Source organism: Saccopteryx leptura, chromosome 4 (genome assembly GCF_036850995.1).
Source record: "Saccopteryx leptura isolate mSacLep1 chromosome 4, mSacLep1_pri_phased_curated, whole genome shotgun sequence".
Taxonomy (NCBI): domain Eukaryota; kingdom Metazoa; phylum Chordata; class Mammalia; order Chiroptera; family Emballonuridae; genus Saccopteryx; species Saccopteryx leptura.
The window spans coordinates 92332216-92351227 of record NC_089506.1 but is presented as its reverse complement, the minus strand read 5'-3'; the positions used below and the strand labels follow the sequence as shown (position 1 = coordinate 92351227).

Sequence of the window (19012 nt, the reverse complement as noted above, 5' to 3'; positions counted from 1 at the left end):
GAGAGATAAGATGATGCTGACATTGAAGACAGAGGAAAGGGGCCCCAGTAAGAAATATAAATGGCATCTAGAAGCTGGGAAAGGCCAGGAAGCAAATTCTTCTCGTGACCTTCCAGAAAGAAATGTTTACCTGACAATAATTTGATTTTATTCCAGTGAAACTTGTTTGATTTCTAACTTATCAAAATGTATGTTAATAAATTCATTTGGCTTTACGACACCAAGTTTGTGTCTTACCAAGTATGTGGTAATTTGTTGTAGCAACAACAGAAAACTAATACAAACAATCGCATTTATATAAATGGAGAGGTGAATGAAGGGTGTGAGAAGTAGACCTGGGAAATGGAGTTTGCAGAAAAAACAAATATGAGAATTCCTTCATTGTCATTACAGAATGACAGTAGTATGGACAAATGACATTTTTGCATTGTGTTAGAAACTTTACTTTCATTCCAAAATAGATTTCCCAAAGAATAATGATTTTAGGTATATTTTTTTTCTATAATAATCTACACTCTGTTTTCAGAACTAAATCATTGTAACTATAGTCATCAGGTTAATTCCAAGCATAGTTTACACATTTAAATCAAGAAACATTTACTCAACAAACATTTTAATATGTGATTTCTTCTTACAAAATATTCTGAAGATTATAGTCCTTGGAGTTATTAAAACTGAACTTTCAGTATTAGAGAAAAATTCTTTATATCACAGACACAATATAGAATAAGTTAGGTTTAACTTCCATTTTATGATAATAATTATGTAAATATTTGTTAAGCTTTGTCCTTACCTTTTTATTATATGTATAAAAAGTTGTTTTTCCCTAGAGCTGGGGGCCCACAGCAGTAAAACACGGGGTGGGCCGCAGCAGGATGAGGCTGTTCATGACCTGGGGTCTGGCGCAGTGCAGAAGCCACCCTGAGGGTGGAGGGTTGGGAAGCATGAGCTGGTCACTGAACCAACTCGGAAACAGCAAAGGAAAGGCTGACACAGAGACTGGAGCACCAGCTTTTCAACGAACATTGTGTTTGAATACAAGGAAATTATACTGCTCACAAAAATTAGGGGATACTTCAGAATGAATATGAAGCTACATGTCAGCATGTCAAATGGAAAGAGGATTGCCAAACAAACTCAGATAAAAATACAATGAGGACAGATGCTGCCAAACAATATGCTGGGAGAAGAACAGAGTTTCACTGGTGAAATTTCTTTGTTTACTGTGATGTTTTAGAATCAGAAATACTACATCAGTATATTCTTTGTGGAAATTATTTTTTAAATAATACACAAAATAAAAAAAAAAACCCTGAGTAGTAAATCTGGGGGTTGGGGGAAAGGGTAAGGTGAGTTAATGCTTTACATTCAGCAAAATTTCTATGTGAAATCTAGTTAATAGTTTTCCATTTTTTATACATATTGTGCCCTTTAGTTTCAGCAATAATTTAATTTAATAAATATATGTATGGGTATCCAAGTATATTTGTGTCTTTACATACATATGTACATGTAAAAAGTTGTCATTAAAATGGGAGGAAATCAGTTTTGAGCATATCTTATAATAATACAGGGTACATTACTTATGAGACTAAGAAAAAAAATAAACTATATATTATGCATACATATATTATTATGTATGGAGTAGAAAAACAGTAATGATCCAAAACTGAAACAAAACAAAGAAAAAATAATAAAACAGGACAAAGATCCTATAAAATATATATAACATACTAAATAATGAATTATTAAAATCAGAATTCATAAGAAAAGATGATTTTAAACACAATATACTTCTTTTAATAGAAAGCATACACATGAAAAAATTCATTCATTAAAAGATATTTTCAAATTAGTCCCAAATCAACACCAAAACATTTATTTGTAAGAAACACATATAAGGAAGTCTTCCTTATATCACAGATGTCTTATTAAAATGAAAATTCTTGAATCTATAAGTTTTATTGCAAGGTAGGAAACTGTTATTGCTTTTTAATATATTATATTTGAAAAGATATGAACACATTCTACAGAAATCAATTTAATATTTGGAAAATAATAAATAAGCTGAACTCTTTCTTCTAATTTTGAACATTATGATGACATAGAATGGGTGATAATTAGTTCTTGCTTGTGATGGGGAGTCATTTGAATAGATCATAGTCTGAGAAAACCATATGCCTGTATTATTTCAAATTTCTTTATTTAGTATAAGTGACTACAGGACCCACTAAATTTTGGCCTTGTTAAAAACTCAATGGAATTTATAAAGAAATAGATTATGAGATTTTAAATTGCCATAAAAATGGTGGTTGTGACTTATGAAGGTAATAAAGTATTTTATTACCTGTTATGCCTTCTCAAGATAAAAGTTCTCTAAGATAATAAGATGAAAGCCAGAACTGCATAATGAGCTAATAGTAGAATTAACTTACATTTGAAAAATAATTTTGGGCATGTATTAACTTATGTCGCTTATCCAAGGAGAAGGGATATTAAGTACCTGTGTACGGTAAGACCCTTGTACTTAGAGCACTGTGGTAGGCTGACCAACAGCCTTAAAGATGTCCACTTCCTAATCCCTGAGACCTGGGAATGTTAACCTTATATGGTTAAAAGGACTTTGTAGATATGACTGAATGAATGACTTTGAGATGAGGAAATTAGTCTGCATTATTCTAGTGAGCCCAATGTAACCACAAGAGTTATAAGACGGGTTCAAAAGGAGCCAGATACACCAGTGATGAGTTTAATACCGCCCCAGTCTGATTAGTGTGACTGAAAGGTATTTTCTGAGCTGAAAGCAACTTCTTAGGAAAAAAAAAAAAGAAGCCAGATAAAGTCATAGCTTGTGAGGACAAAGGGAAAAGTTGAGGGGATGTGAGAAGGGCCTAAGGAATGCAGGTGACTTATACAGGCAGAGAAAAGGCAAGACAAAATATTTTCCCTCCAGAGCCCGTAAAAGGAGCCAGCCTGTCAAAGCCTGGACTTTAGCACAGTGAAACTGTTTTTAGACTCCTGGCCTCCAGAATAAGAACATTTATTTCTGTTAAGTCACAAAGTTTTTGGTAATTTATCACAACACACTAGAAAACTTATACAACTACTTCACCAGGGTTAACGAGAGCAAACATGATACAGCCATGAGCTTAGGAGTTTCTTTCAGGAGTAATCTCAAATTCAGTTAGTGCTATGTGAATGCCCAAGAATCCCCTCTCTAAAAAACAATATATGGGAAGGCACTTGTAGCTGAAAGTTAGAAACCACAGGCCAAACCAAAAACACGAGGCAAGTGTGTTCCAAAAGAAAAATTCATTTCAAACGAAAACCTGGGTACAAGCAGCTGAGACCAGCAAAGGGTATGAGCCCCAAGCTGCTGAGGGGCGGGGCAGGGGAGGGAGCATTAGATAGAGGGGCTAGAAGTGGAATAGTATATCTTGGTTTATGGCCTTGTTTACTGACTTGATGATGAGGGGGAAGTTGGGGGGTTCAGCTGAAGAAATACCTCTTCTGCAAGTTTTTCTGATGTAGCACAGGCCTAACCAGTGTGGTCCTATCTGGTGTCCTCGGTAAATCTTCAAGCCAGCCGGGATCAGGTGTCTCCCAGAAACAGCCAGGTCCTGGCGCCTCTGGGAAGTATATGTGAAATTTCTCTTACAGACTCCCTGTTTTCTTAGGATACAAAGTAAAGATTTAAGATCCATGATTTAGCCCCCTTCAAGACTGGCTGTCTCCTTTTCTAACCTTAAGGTCAAGTTCCTCCTAAAGTTTGCTCCCAAGGACACATTCCAGATCCTGCAGTGCAGACTAACATCTTGCTGCAAAGGTGAGGACTGGAAGCTCTTATGAAAGAATAGCAAGCAAATTAACCACAACCTTACAGTGGGGGGTGAGAATGTTCTGTTTGGAGCCCTTCTTCCTCCTTCTGGCCTGCACTGTTCTTGGGAGGGCAGCTGAGTAGGCATTTTATCTATCAGTAGCAGATTACACTGGGATTAATTGGCTTTGTTCTTCAATAAAATAAATTTGAAAAATGTGGTTTTTTTACCTCTTTGACCAATATTCTTTAAAAATGCACTAGTTGCCTGACCATGAAGTGGCTCAGTGGATAGAACATTGGACTGGGACACAGAAGACTCAGTTTTGAAACCCCAAGGTCACTGGCTTGAGCACAGTCTCATCCGACTTGAACGCGGGCTCAATTGCTTTAGCACAGGGTCGCTGGCTTGAGCGTTAGATCATAGGCGTGACCCCATTATTGCTGGCTTGAGCTCAAGGTCACTGCCTTAAGCAAGGGGTCACTCACTCTTTTTTTTTTTTTTTTTTTTTTTTCAATTTTTTTTTTTTTTTTTTTAATTTTTTTAAATTTTATTTATTCATCTTAGAGAGGAGAGAGAGAGAGAGTAGAGAGACAGAGAGAGAGAGAAGGGGGGAGGAGCTGGAAGCATCAACTCCCATATGTGCCTTGACCAGGCAAGCCCAGGGTTTCGAACCGGTGACCTCAGCATTTCCAGGTCAACGCTTTATCCACTGCGCCACCACAGGTCAGGCGTCACTCACTCTTTTGAAGTACCCCAGTCAAGGAACATAAGAGAAAGAAATCAATGAAGAATTAAGGTGCCGCAACGAAAAAGTGATGCTTCTCATCTCTTTCCCCTTTCTGTCTGTCTGTCCCTATCTGTCCTCTCTCTGTCTCTCTCTCTGTTACAAAAAAAGAATTAATTAGTGATAATTAAAAAAATGAAAACATTATCAAGATAAAATCAAATTGCAAGAAAGATTATAAAAATTTCTGAAAATCAAAAATTTGAAATCAAGTTTTCAAATTTTTCATTATATTTTCCTTCTTTCACAAATCTCCTTTTTTCTGACTGATGTCTAAATAGAACTGGCAGTCAAAATCCTATATTAAATCTTCAAAGAAATTTGCCCTGAAATTGATAGGAAAAAAAAATCAAGCATTGACAAGGAATTTGGGAAAAATTAAAATGTTTTTTAGAGGCCGAGTCTTTAAAAATTATAGTTGTATTATTATAATAATATTGTATGTGGAAATGACTTTCCAGTCATAAAGTTTCTTCAAATAAAAATATTATCAACAGTATAGGATTTTTGAAAGAAATAATTTAGTATGATTTCTTTACTTTCATAGCATTTTCAACTGAATTGCAATGTGGGAACATTGCTAAATCCTGATATTGGACAGAACAAAGAAAAGCTCCTACAAGAGGAGCTTTCATAAGAATCACAAGCATTGACAATCTGCATGTTTTTTTAATGTAATATATGTACATGGTCTGAAAAATTCAAACAGTGCAAAAGTTATATAAAGAAAAATAAATCTCCTTCTTGACACCCTGGCCCCATCCACCTCTCAAAAAAGCAGAAACTATAGTCAGTCTTCCAAGTATCACTGTATGGACATTCAGTGTTATACATAGAGAATATATGCATATCCTCTACTCTGCTATTTTAACACCCATAGTACACTCTCATGTGTATCTTGTTTGTTTGGTTTCAAGAACATGCTTTGCAAGTCATTCTATTAACCATTTTATAGATTTACTCATTCTTTTTAATACAAACATATTTTCAATTTATAATGTAACATCCTTGTAAGACCAGAGGCCACTGCCATAGTGGCCGTTCACATGCAGATTCTCATTGAATTTGGGCAGATGGTAAATAAACAGCGGAGCCGGAGGATGTTGGGCCATTCTGTTTATTGGTGTCTCACCAAGACAGGCAAGCCACCAGAGAAGCCAAGGGAAAAAACCTGCTTTTCCCATTGAGGGCAAGGGATCAGGGAGGAGAAAAAAAGGAAATCCTACTGCACCTCCCAGTGGTGGGGGCAGAATCTCTCTTCCAGTAAACATTAGCAAGACAATGGCCCCTCCCAATCGGAAGGCAATCTGCAACCTCACAGACCACTCTATCTGGTGTTGTCCAACCCCCAATGCAAACTATAAGGAAGCAAACATATACATCATATTTACAAACTTATTTAGCCAACATTCCACCCTTTTTGCTCTCTTTACAATCTACACCACAGGTATCTTCCGTGATGGTCACTGTGCAAAGAGTGGGGTACATTTCATAAACAGAAACAGTACCAACGACAGCAATAGAATTACCAAATCATAAGCTATGGGTTAAATAAGAGAGCTGCCAGTGGCAGCAAGAGAGGCAAATCTTTTCCCTTTGGCAAAATACAGGCCAGAGTTTTGTCTGCAGACAGCACAGCAGCAGGTACCAGAGACTGCCCCAAGCAGGTATACCAAATCTTATTGGCCAATACACCAGCATCTGCTGGTTCTATGTGTAGTAAAATAGGTGATAGGTGAACTCATTATTGGTCATAAAGAAATTACAAAGCTGCCTTTCATAATGCTGTCCCCCTGAGCACTCAAGGGATAATACACTTCTACCTTAGGTGGCCAAGTGCTGGTTGCCCAAGAAGTTAACTGGAGGTCCACCTTTGGCCCCTTTCCCCAGTGTGAACAAGGACCCCCAACCTGGATGGGGGACCTATACAGTACAGAGAAAATTCCATTGATGTTGTTGGCCTTTAAGAAGGGCTGTGGAGGCAGGCAAGAGCATGTTGCCCTGCTGTCTGAAACCTGGCTTGAGTAAAATGTCCTTGGTGTGTATCTGCAACTGAATGGGGGCAGCTGCCCGATGCGGAAGGGCTTCCACTGGAGCTGGGCTCCCCCGTCGAGGTCTCTCATTCAAAATCTGGAGTACTGTTCATAAGCGGCATGTCCATTCAGTAAGGGAGCCGGTGCCCCCTCCTGTCGCAGTCCCTGCTTAAGAGTCCATTATACCGCTCAGTGATACCAGCAGCCTGGGGGTGGCAGGGAACATGGTACTTCCAGTCCACCTCCAGCTCTGAGCTCATTGCCTCACCATTGAACCAGTGAAGTGGGTACCATTGTCACTTTCAAGGACCAGCAGCCACCCATATTCAGCACTAAGGCAGTCAGAGCCTTTATGACTGCCCTCTGGTCAGTGTTACGAGCGGGGTAAGCAGCAAGCAGATCAGTGGCAGTATCTACAGATGTGACTGCATACTGGTACGCTTCCAACTTTGGTAAGGGATGTCTATCTGACATCGTGTCAGTGGAACATGACCCCTCTGGATCTGTCCAGAAATCTCCATGGTCAGCAAACTGCAGCTCGCAAGCCACTGGTGGCTCTTTGGCCCCTTGAGTGTGGCTCTTCTACAAAATACCATGTGCGGGTGCTATCTCGATAAGGAATGTACCTACCTATATAGTTTAAGTTTTAAAAATTTGGCTTTCAGGCCCTGGCCGGTTGGCTCAGTGGTAGAGTGTCAGCCTGGCATGCAGGAGACCCGGGTTTGATTTCCAGCCAGGGCACACAGGAGAAGCGCCCATCTTCTTCTCCACCCCTCCCCCTCTCCTTCCTCTGTTTGTCTCTTCCCCTCCCGCAGCCAAAGCTCCATTGGAGCAAAATTGGCCCGGGTGCTGAGAATGGCTCTGTGGCCTCTGCCTCAGACGCTAGAATGGCCCTGGTTGCAATAGAGCAACACCCCAGACAGGCAAAGCATCGACCCCTGGTGGGCATGCTGGGTGGATCCTGGTCAGGCGCATGCGGGAGTCTGTCTGACTGCCTCCCCGTTTCCAACTTCAGAAAAATACAAAAAAAAAAAAATGGCTCTCAAAAGAAATTTCAATCATTGTACTGTTGATATTTGGCTTAGTTGACTAGTGAGTATGCCGACCACTAGCAGGTGACACCAGTGGTCTCTGAGGGTGCTCTTTGGAACACATTGCACATTGCTCACAGATGCAAGTACCTCTGCATAGGACACAGGCAAGTTCCAAGCCTTAACTGTAGCCCACATAGTTTTCTGTCCTGCATAGAGCAGGTGCCGGTGGAGCCACTGCGCCACATCACCTGCAGGTGCAGTCTCCAACCATCGCACCCTTGCCAACATGTCTGCTTCATCATTCCTAGGAAAGGCTGGAGGGGCATGCCCCATGACAATATATACTGTTACCTGCTTCTAGTGTCCTATTTACCATAAGTCCTGCCACATAGCCTGACCCCATAGTGGACAGTGCATTACCATACACTGGATAATGTGCCAAGTAGCAATCCAAAGGGTCAGTCAATGATAGACAGCCCAGCTGTCAGTGCAGATCACCAGAGGTGAAAGTTCATTATGGGAAACTAGCCAAACAGCTTTTAATTCTGCCCATTGGCTGCTTTGGCCTGTACCCATGTCCATCCAAATAGTCTCAGTGACAGATGGAAGGATATAGCCATCCATTTGGCAGGTTGGCCCCTGCTGGAACCATCAGTATACCAGGCATCCTCGGGGATGGGCTCCCGCCCCTCCTGGTAGGGACTGACTTCAGGTTTAGACTCCTGAGCCCCAGCTGCACCTGACTCTAAGGTCACATAGGTGACTGGACCCAAGACTTCTTGCAGTTCTGCCCTCAATGTGCTGGTGCTAAGAGCACAGCATTGTTGCAGGTAGGCACCCCACTTGGCCAGGATGGAAGTTTGGGCCATACCATTATGTGGTTTGGTCACCCAATTACTCACTCATCCTGCAATAAGGTATGTTGTCTTGACTGTAACTGGTGTTGTGGTTGTAATACTCGCAGTGGCCAGGAGGGCAGCATACACAGTTGCCAACTGCTTCTCCACTAGTGGGTAACAGACTTCAGCACCTTTCCACAATTGGGACCAAAACCCAATAGGTTGCAGTAAGCACTATGTCCATGGCCACAAGCCCCATCCAAACCCCTCTGAGGTTACATAAACATCCAGCTGACAGGGACTAGAAAGATCAAACACATTCAAAGTCTGTGCCACCTTGACAGCTCTCTTAGCTGCCACAAAGGAACCTTGCACCTGCTCAGTCCAATCCCAGTGAACCCCCTTCTGAATAAGATTGTACAAGGGGTATAGTAACTGAGCCAAATGGGGTATAAATTCTCTCCAATACTCCAATAAACCTAAAAATTCCTGTAACTGTTTTACTGTAGTGGGCACAGGGTATGCTTGGATCTTATCTATAACTGTGTCAGGGATAACTTTTGTCTTACCCGACCAGACAACTCCCAAGAACTTAACAGATAACCCAGGTCCTTGTAATTTGTTCTCTGACTGCCCAGCCACATGCTTTCAAATGGGATAGCAGGGTAGGGACTGCTTGCTCCAATTCTGGAAAAGAATCACTAGTTAGCATAATATCATCAATATAATAGTACATGTGAGCTGCCTCTGGCTGTTTCCATTTAGCCAGGTCAGCAGCCACCAGCCCATGGCACAAGGTGGGGCTATGCAAATAGCCCTGGGGTAACACTGTAAAGGTCCACTGTCTTCCTTCCCAACTGAAGGCAAATTGGTCTTGACTCTCTGCAGCTATATCAATAGAGATAAAGGCATTGGCCAAGTCTGCCACAAAGTGGTATGTCCCCAACTCATGCCTTAGCCTATCTATCATGTAGCTATCAAGGGAACAGCAGTGTGCAAAGAAGGAACAACTTTATTAAGTCTCTGTAATCTATTGTCATTCTCCAGGTTCTGTCTGGTTTATGCACAGGCCATACTGGGGAGTTGTAAAAACTGTGCGCTGGCCGGATGATCCCTTTTCTAGTTGAAAATCATCCCTGTGATTTCTTCATAACCACCTGGCAGGCGGTACTGCTTGGTGTTAGTCACACGCCGAGGGATGGGTAATAGCAAAGGGGAATGTGATGCGTGTCCTCACAACACTGCCTTCACAACCCTAATCCGCAGCCGGAACTCCCCGGCTGTAGTTTCCAACCATAGTCCTTGCAAGACATCTACCCCCAAAATATATTCAGGAATAGGAGATACATACACCTTATATGGCTGAGGAGGCAGTCTTCCTATCCCAAATGGAATAGTTATTGGCTTCACTCAAACAGTTTGGCCCCCATAACCATCAATGGCTACTGGGGTCCCAGCAAACCGTTCTGGGATTCCATAAAGGAGTGAACATTCTGCACCTGTATCCACCAAGGCCTATAACCATTGTACATTGGAAGGGGAGCACTGGATAGTCAGTTCCACATGGGGTCTCCAGTACCCACCCATTCTCATTAGATGGGTCCCTTGGCCCTTTTCCTATTCGAACTGGTACAATGGGTCTTGGGAGTTCTCCTCTCTCGGCCGTCTCCATCATATAATCTTGTAACCGAGCTGCCCACACACCAAACGTTTTATTGGTAGCTGCTGGGTCCTTTTGTCTCAGTGGCTGGAACCTCTGTTCTGGTTTAAGCTGCTGCCAAAGCTCCAAAAGAATTTTATTAGACCAGCCATCTAATTTCTCCTTATCCGCTCCAGCTGCAATCAAATCTACCCACATCTGTGCTCAGGTAACCTTTACAGGCCTGTTTCCCTAGTTAGTCAAGGGGGCAACATAGGCAGCAGCCCTTACTGCTTTATGATCCAGAACAGCCTCCAGCTCTCCCAAATCTGCTACCATCTGTGTAACCACACTGATGGGCTGCCCCACATAGGGGCCCAAGATAGCCACAAGTGACCCAAAAAGGGCTGACAGGGCGCTAGCAAGGCTAAAGTCCCTCATTTTTGCCATAAACACTTCCTCCTCTGGCCCACGGAATCCTGGATTGAAAGCAGCATTCTTCATACCTAGTTCCTGAAGGACGTTTACTCATTGTAGCACTGCCACTGACTTAGTGCCCCTGGCAATTCTCCAGCATTCTGCCAGACCATACGAATGGCGGCCATTACCCATTCTAATACGGTATGGTCTCCTGGGTTGTCACAGCAGTTCTGAAGACACTGCCTCAAGGAGGAGTGTGTGGTAATGGCGGCTAATTTCTTCATCTGTTCTGGAGAGCATGATGCCATCTACCCCTATGTCCCATAATCGTAGTAACCAGGCTACCAGGGATTCAGTGGGTTTCTGCCTAAATTGTGTCCCCAACTCCATCAGCTCTGCCTGGGTATAGGGCCAGACCACAGAGTGTTCCATTACCTGGACAGGAGGCTGTGGCTGCCCCTGAGGGACCCTTTGCTGCTGGATTTTTACCTTGTTGGCCACCACTGGTCAGGTTCTCAGTGTGTGTATGGCAGCTTCAGCCTGAGCCTTCTCATCCTCAGAAGAGGAGTTGCAAGCACCTGCTCCCGCTGACTCAAAGCCAGTCCACTGGCACAGATGCTGCTGCTCCTTTGGTGACAATTTAGGCTCCTGTGGCTGCTGGCCTCTGGTCAGAAGCTAAGACTCGAGCTCTTGAATTCGTAATTGTTTCTCCAACAACTACTGGTGCCAATGTTCAGCTTCCAGGGCAAACTGCAACTTGCAAACCCGTAATTCCTTCTCCAGAGACTGCTCCATTTCCAGGTGAAACTCTCAAACCCAGTTGGCTTCCTATTCCAGTGCTCACTCCAATTCCAACCTTTTCAACCCTTTGATTTGCAATTCATCCTGGAGCTTTTGACCTCAGGCAGCTCCTCACACAGAACCCCTGGTTTTCTCTTGACTAAAAAACATCCAGCCCATGGCCCCTAAAATGACAGCCATGGTGAGCCAGAACAACAACCAGTCCTCTACTCCGCCCCTCAAGGGTGGTGGCTCCATACCAATCTGATCTGAATCCTGCCACAAACTACACCAAAGGTAGGGTGAGTAGTCGTCAGGCATGTGAAGGTTCCCATTAGATTTGGACAGACGGTAAAGAAACAACGTAGCTGGAGGAAGGTGGGCCATTCTGTTTATTGTGTCTCACCAAGACAGGTAAAGCCACAAGAAAAGCCAAGGGAAAAGCAGAAAACCTGCTTTCCCCACAGAGGACAAGAGATTAGAGGGGAGAAAAAAAAAGAAAATCCTACCACACTTTTCAGTGGTGGGGGCAGAATCTCCCTTCCAGTAAACATTAGCAAGACAATGGCCCCTCCCAATCAGGAAGGCAACCTGCAACCTCACAGACCACTATATCTGGCTGCCCAGCCCCCAGTGTAAACTATAAGCAATCAAATATAAAAATCATATTTACAAACTTATTTGACCAACAATCATTTATTTCATCAGTTCCCTGTGTGTTTATGTTAAATACTATTTAGTCACAAAATAACTTGAAAAATATTTGCGTAATACATAAAATGTAAGTACCACAACTAGTTACTACAGGGAGTACAGCTTATTAAGGAAAGGATGAAAATGACAGTGTCTTTTTATTGTAAATAAAAGTGTTCTATGTTCATATGTTTATTGTAGATAACAATTATAGAGTTGAGTCATTTCTCCTCCTTAACCTATGCCATAAATTACTTAGTATAGGGTTGAGTAGTAAGTGTGTGGGTAGTAATGTTATTTCTCATATTCATATTAAACAGTGACATATAAAACTAAGTTTCAATTGATTACATCTTTATTTAAAATTATTCTTTTTTTGAAAAATGTGACTTCCATAGATAAATCATAACAGATATCATTATCTCTTTAATTTCAGTTATTTTTCTGGGTGGTATCTTGTTAATTGCTTTTATGTTTTTTGGTGATGATAATGCTAATAAGAATTAAAAAACCCCAACTCTAATTCTGAAGGATATCATATAATAACTTCTTTTGTTTCAAATAACACATATTCTTAGGCCAGATGAGCTTACACACATTGAACAAGCTACCATAAAAATTTTTTTAAAGTTTTTATTTTTATTTATTTTTTTATTTATTCTTTTTTTTTTTTTTAGAGAAGAGAGACAAAAAGAGAGAAGGGGGGAGGAGTAGAAAGCATCAACGCCCATATATGCCTTGACTGGGCAAGCCCAGGGTTTTGAACCAGTGACCCAGCATTCCAGGTCGATGCTTGATCCACTGTGCCACCACAGGTCAGGCAAGCTACCATGAAATTTAAATTTTAAAGTATGAAACTCATTTTTGGGTTTTCATAAGAATGTCATTCTATTTCATATTATGCAAACACAAATACGATATTATCAAGTTCTGATCAAATGTTAACTATATGTCATAATATGAAGAATCAGAAATATTTAGACCCTGGCTGGTGAGCTCAGTGGCAGAGCATTGGCCCGGCATGTGGAAGTCCCGGGTTTGATTCCAGGCCAGAGCACACAGGAGAAGTGCCCATCTGCTTCTCCACCTTTCCCCCTCTCTTTTCTCTCTCTCTCTTTCCCTCCCACAGCTAAGGCTCCATTGGAGCAAGGTTGGTCTGGGTGCTGAGGTTGGCTCTGGTTGCAGCAGAGCAACACCCCAGATGGGCTGAGCATTGCCCCTTGGTGGGCATGCCGGGTGGATCCCAGTTGGGCGCATGCTGAAGTCTGTCTGCCTCCCCCGCTTCTCACTTTCGAAAAATATAAGAAATAAAATAAAATATTCAGAATGAGCCTAACCATGAGGTGGCACAGTGGATAGAGCATCAGACTGGGATGCAGAGAACCTAGGTTCAAAAACCTGAGGTTGCTGGCTTGAATGCAGGCTCATCTAGCTTGAGCGAGGGCTCACCAGCTTGAGCACAGGGTTGCTGGCTTGAGTACAGGATCATAGACATGACCCCATGGTCACTGGCTTGAGTCCAGAGGTTGCTGGCTTGAAGCCCAAGGTCACTGGCTTGAACAAGGGACCACTTACTCTGCTGTAGCTCCCCTTGTCAAGGCACATATGAGAAACCAATCAATAAACAACTAAGCAGCCACAACAAGAATTGCTGCTTCTCACTCTCTCCCTTCCTGTCTGTCTGTCCCTCTCCCTCTCTCTGACTCTTGCTTAAAAAAAAGAAAAGAAATATTCAGAGTGAAAATTAGAATTCCCCATTTATCAATTGAGTAGTCTTTGATAATTTATTTACGCACTGAGCTTTAGTTCCCTGATGTGTAAAATTCAATTAATAATATCTATACCACAAAATTATGCACCAATAAAATAGTATGATATATGGAAATACTTTTATTTTTAATTCAAAAAAATTAATTAATGACTGTCAGGCACTATGTAATCAAATATTGGTGACTTTTACTGCTAATGAAATATGCCAAACAAAAATATAAATATATCAGTAGATTTATTTATAATAAAAGAGCACAGAATTGAAAGAATAATGACCTGGATTCTATTTATTGTCTAGAAACTCTCCAGTTTTATGATTTCGCAAGCACCAATTTTTTTATTCTTTACTTATTAAATGGAAACTTATATCATCTGATCTCTGAAATTCTTTCATTATGTATATTATTAAATATTGTGTATATATTTAAATTTCCTCACTACCTATGTTATTTAGTAAGTTTAAAAATATTTTTATTAATTGATTGATTTTAGAGAGACAGGAAGGAACAGAGGAAGAAAGAAACAGAGAGAGAGAAAGAAAGAAAGAGAGAGAGAGAAAGAGAAAGAGAAAGAAAGAAAGAAAGAAAGAAAGAAAGAAAGAAAGAAAGAAAGAAAGAAAGAAAGAAAGAAAGAAAGAAAGAACATAGATTTGTTGTTCCACTATTTATGCATTCATTGGTTGAATCTTGTATGTGCCCTGACAAGGAATAGAACCTTTGACTTTGGCATATGGGGCCAATGCTCTAAGCAACTAAGCTACCAAGCCAGGGCAATAACTTTTATAGGTAACAATATTTGGGTACTTATATTCATTGTGATAATAAAATGGGCCTTTCTTATGCTATGAATAGTGTAAGAATAGTTTATGAAGTTTATAGTTCATAAAGAACAGGACACAGAAATTTCAGTTTGAAAATAATAAATGTTTACTCAAAATTGTTTTGTCTCTTTGGGTTAATAACTGGAGCAATTATATCAAACTAGTAGCAGCAGCATAATAATGTATAACAAGTATGGATCCAAAACAAAGGAGATAGAGAGAAAAAAAGAAGAAAGGAGAAAGGAAAGAAAGAAGAGAAAGAGGAAGATCTGGGAGACTTAGAGTATATCACTGAGATGACCAAATGGATAAAAAAAAAACCACGTTTCTATGCAGGTAGCACAGATAGCAACACTACATAATGAAATTACTCTCAAAGAATAAGTCAAGGAGACCTCAGAATGTACACTGAGAAATTACTTCATAAAATGGGCAACAAGCCAAACTAAATTCAGTCTGATAAAAAGAGAGGAAGTTTAAAAAGTAGCAGATTAGCAGCAGGCTAGAGAAAGTAAAAAAATCACACCCTTGCTTTTGTATATTGGTTTTTGTTTTGAGAAACATAGTATGAAAAATCATCCATTTTATAAGATTTTTAATATTCTATGTTAGGTCAATCTTCCCACACATTCTGTGCATTAATTGGGCTGGACCTCTATGAATTGGCAAATTGCAAATGCTCAGCAGCTAGACACAGACATTGTTTACTTATTGTTTTCCCAATCATCACCTGCCAAATTTAGTCCTTCAGATCTTTATATCAGGATTTTCTTTTTCTCTCACATATCTGTTTTCCATCGCAGGGAAGCATGGTCTCCTTTGTCTCCTTTGGACTAAACTGATGCATGCTAACAGAGTTTTGGTTAGCTAATCCATCATTTATTCCTATATAAATATGGATCTTATTCTAATAGATGTACATAAATATGACCATTGTAGGGTCTTTGAGTCTTTTTAAATATTTGGAAAAGATAAGTACAGTATAGCAATCCCAAAGCTAATTTTAACAGCAAACAAGTCAGAGAGATATAGAAACTTGTTTTAAATTACATTTCACTGAATCCAATAAATAATAACTGGCAGAAACACTATTTTTGTTTCTTAAGTAATACTACTGTGTACTGAATTAAATTATTTATTTTTTTCTATATGATTTTAAAAACAAGACTGGAGGAATCTAGAGAAAAATCTTGGAAATGCTACGCAGGAAGCTATATAATGTCTGGTGAACGAAGATTATAGAGCTCTAAGAATCACTCAAGTATCAACTAGAATAATTTTATGAGTTTATGATTTTTATTGTTTATCCACAGAAACTGATTCTCTAATTTCACTTATTTTTAAAATGTTTTCTTATTCTGTCCTGATTAACTATATTATTGACACATTCATTTTTATAAATATAATAGATGAAATTTGTCTGTATGTTATTTTCATTTTTATGACACTATTTTTATTGTCACTATTTTTTTGAGGAAGGGACATTTGTGGGTGCCAAAGAATCACACCTACTAAACTTGTATTGTATAAGGACCATCACAGCCTTTTAATCAGCTCTAAATTTTGAATAACATTAAATATAGAAGGCAGAGAAGCTAAGAGCAATATAAACTCAATAAAGGGCTATAATAATGAATGTCATTTATTGTGGAAGTCTTAATAGTACCCAACAAAAGTGTTTGCATGTACAAAGTACTCAATAAATATTCTTGAAAGATGGAATGAAGAATAATGCTTGTAAAAGCAGCTAATTAGATAGGATGATTTTGTATGGCAAAACATGGATTGCAATAAGGTATTACAGTAATATATCCTAATACTCATTTACCATGTGCTTTATTATGTATGTTAATTATAAAATACCATTAATTTTAAAGTAGGATAGATAAAATAACCAACTTTATCATTGAAGCATTTAAGAATGATGAGAAACTAAATTGTACTGGTAAAAGAGCCATATAAGCCTGCTTTGTTGATACAGAATTCACTGTTATATGGTTTTTATTCAAGTATATGTGTGTATGTATGGATATAACTACATATGTTATATATAGTACAAATATGTATTTTTATTTAGTTCATTCTAGGTATTACAAAATACACACAAGTACACATACATAACACAAACATATTTCATAGACATGGTGATTGTTATAAACAAAAATTAAAGCAACCGTTTTGGTGTGTTTTATTTTGCGAAGGCTACTTCAGTAAAAAGTATAAGCTTATTAAGAATCTAGCAAGCATGCTAGATTCTGGACTGAGCAAAGGAACACTGGCTATGCGTGATCAAGGCAAGTACAAGAAGCAATCAATTCACAACTAAAGTGAAAGCAACTATGAGTTGATGCTTCTCAATCTTGTTCTCCCTTCCTGTCTCTCTCTCTCTCTCTCTCTCTCAAAAAAAAAAAAAAGAAAGAAAGAAAAGGAAAGGAAAAATTACACAGAAGTTAGTGAGATTGGTTCAAAAGTTAATGCTTAGAAAATACTCCTTCTGTCTTGGGAAATATATCAGAAAGTCTGAAATTTAAAAATAAAGGTGCTGTTGAAAAGTACAAAAAAATTTAGAAACATAAGAAGTTGTAAATCATCCTTCATAGACTATCAGGAAATAACTAGACAAAAATAATAGTTAGGGGGCTTTTCTAAATGATCAGGTACTTAGGGGATAATAAACAGAAAAATGCAGTGCCATTAGTTGCTTTAAAGGACCCTACAGAACTGTATGAATCTGGTTGGCCAAGGAAACAGAGACATTATTGCATTAGCCAAATTTTAAGGAGCATACTTTAAAGGTAATTTCTGGCCTATAGTCCCTGAAGAATAATATTCAAGTAAAAGGACTTTCAACCTGTGAAAATAATAGCAATGTGAATATTTTCTATTTTTTTAGCTCATTTTCCATGCACGTTTTTTTTTCTGTTCTCTTTACATGTTGATTCTTTTTCATTTTTTATACATTAAAGGCATTTATTTTAATATAGTTGTCTGAAGTAGAAATCTGTAAGAGATACCAGATTTTCAGTAAATTGCAATAAAATCATGACATAAATCATTCTATGATAACACGATTCCTCCCATAACTGGAGTGGAGATTAGGGAACTCTGCTTTCCAGCCTGAGGCCATGTGGACCATTTCATCACAAATTTGCTGTTGCTAAACTACTTGTAACTCTAGAAAAGAGCTTGTCTTAGAAGATACCAATTTCCTAATTCAAGGCAAAAGAACTGATGTCACTGTCACAGTCACAGGAGACAATCTGGACCCCAGGATTCTCTAAGATGTCAATTAATGTGTAATTTAACATTTTAGGCTAAACAAACCTGAGATGGAAATATTAGCAGTAAGTCTTTTGATTTTTATAAAGACATGGCTAAGAGAAAATTTTGAGGTTTCAAGTCAGAGATGCAAACAATAATGTTGGTAGTCTTATGACAGCAACATTAATATGAATATATATTCATATTATATTCATATTAATGCTGAAACAGCATGACTATTGGTCTAAAATAATATGTCCTTAGTAAAATGTTGCAACAATAGAAAAATTCATTTTAATTACATAAAATCAGTTGTATTTAGTCAACATTACTAGGCCCAAGAATCTATGTAAAATAACACAAACAAAAAGTTAAAAACTTTGAATGGTAGCTAAAAAAGATTAATTACATTGGTGTAAATATGCAAACACACACTAATAATAATAATAATGACAATAATAACATAGTTCTCATTGTGAAAGTCTGTTTACTCAATTTTAGTTGAAAGAGAAAAACTAGAAAGTTTTTAGTGTCCTAGAAGAGTAAATACTAGAGTAAATATTAAATAATTTTGGAAAGTCTAAGCATGTCATTCTTTTCATACTCATCAGCCATTTAAATAATGAATTTTTAATACAATTGTCAGATGATCTCATAATTTTAAAAAATGGGTCATTCACACAATAGATTTAAAAGCTTTTGAAATGTTTTTATATGTACCATAACAAATCACACTTTAATGCTAATGTATACAGTTTAGATTAGACCAATGAATATATCTCTGATTTATTTTTATGTGAATGAGGCATGTGTTTTAATTACTGCATAATTTATGATATCAGGCATAACAAAATATTACTAGGTCATTTTGCTACTTTATGGTTAAAATGATTTATAATTTTTTAGCTGCCTTCTAAATAATTTTTTTGATTTATATTGGGTTTTAAAAGCTGCTTCAATTTAGTTTTATTTATTTATTTTATTTTATTTTTACACATGCCACCTGCCTAGAATCCAGTGGTGATGGAATAGGTGGTGGTAAGAGAAAAGACAATCAAAAGATAACTTTTAAAATAAATTTATTGAGGTGACATTAGTTAATAGGATCATATAGGTTT

General features: G+C 38.7%; 1 non-coding gene across 1 annotated transcript; it reads left to right on the top strand.

Moving 5' to 3' along the window:
* Positions 1-2733: 2733 nt before the first annotated feature.
* Positions 2734-2802, top strand: LOC136404669 (small nucleolar RNA SNORD31). Its single transcript, XR_010751384.1, has one exon. It is a non-coding gene; the product is annotated as a small nucleolar RNA SNORD31 (small nucleolar RNA).
* The last annotated feature ends 16210 nt before the right edge of the window (positions 2803-19012 follow it).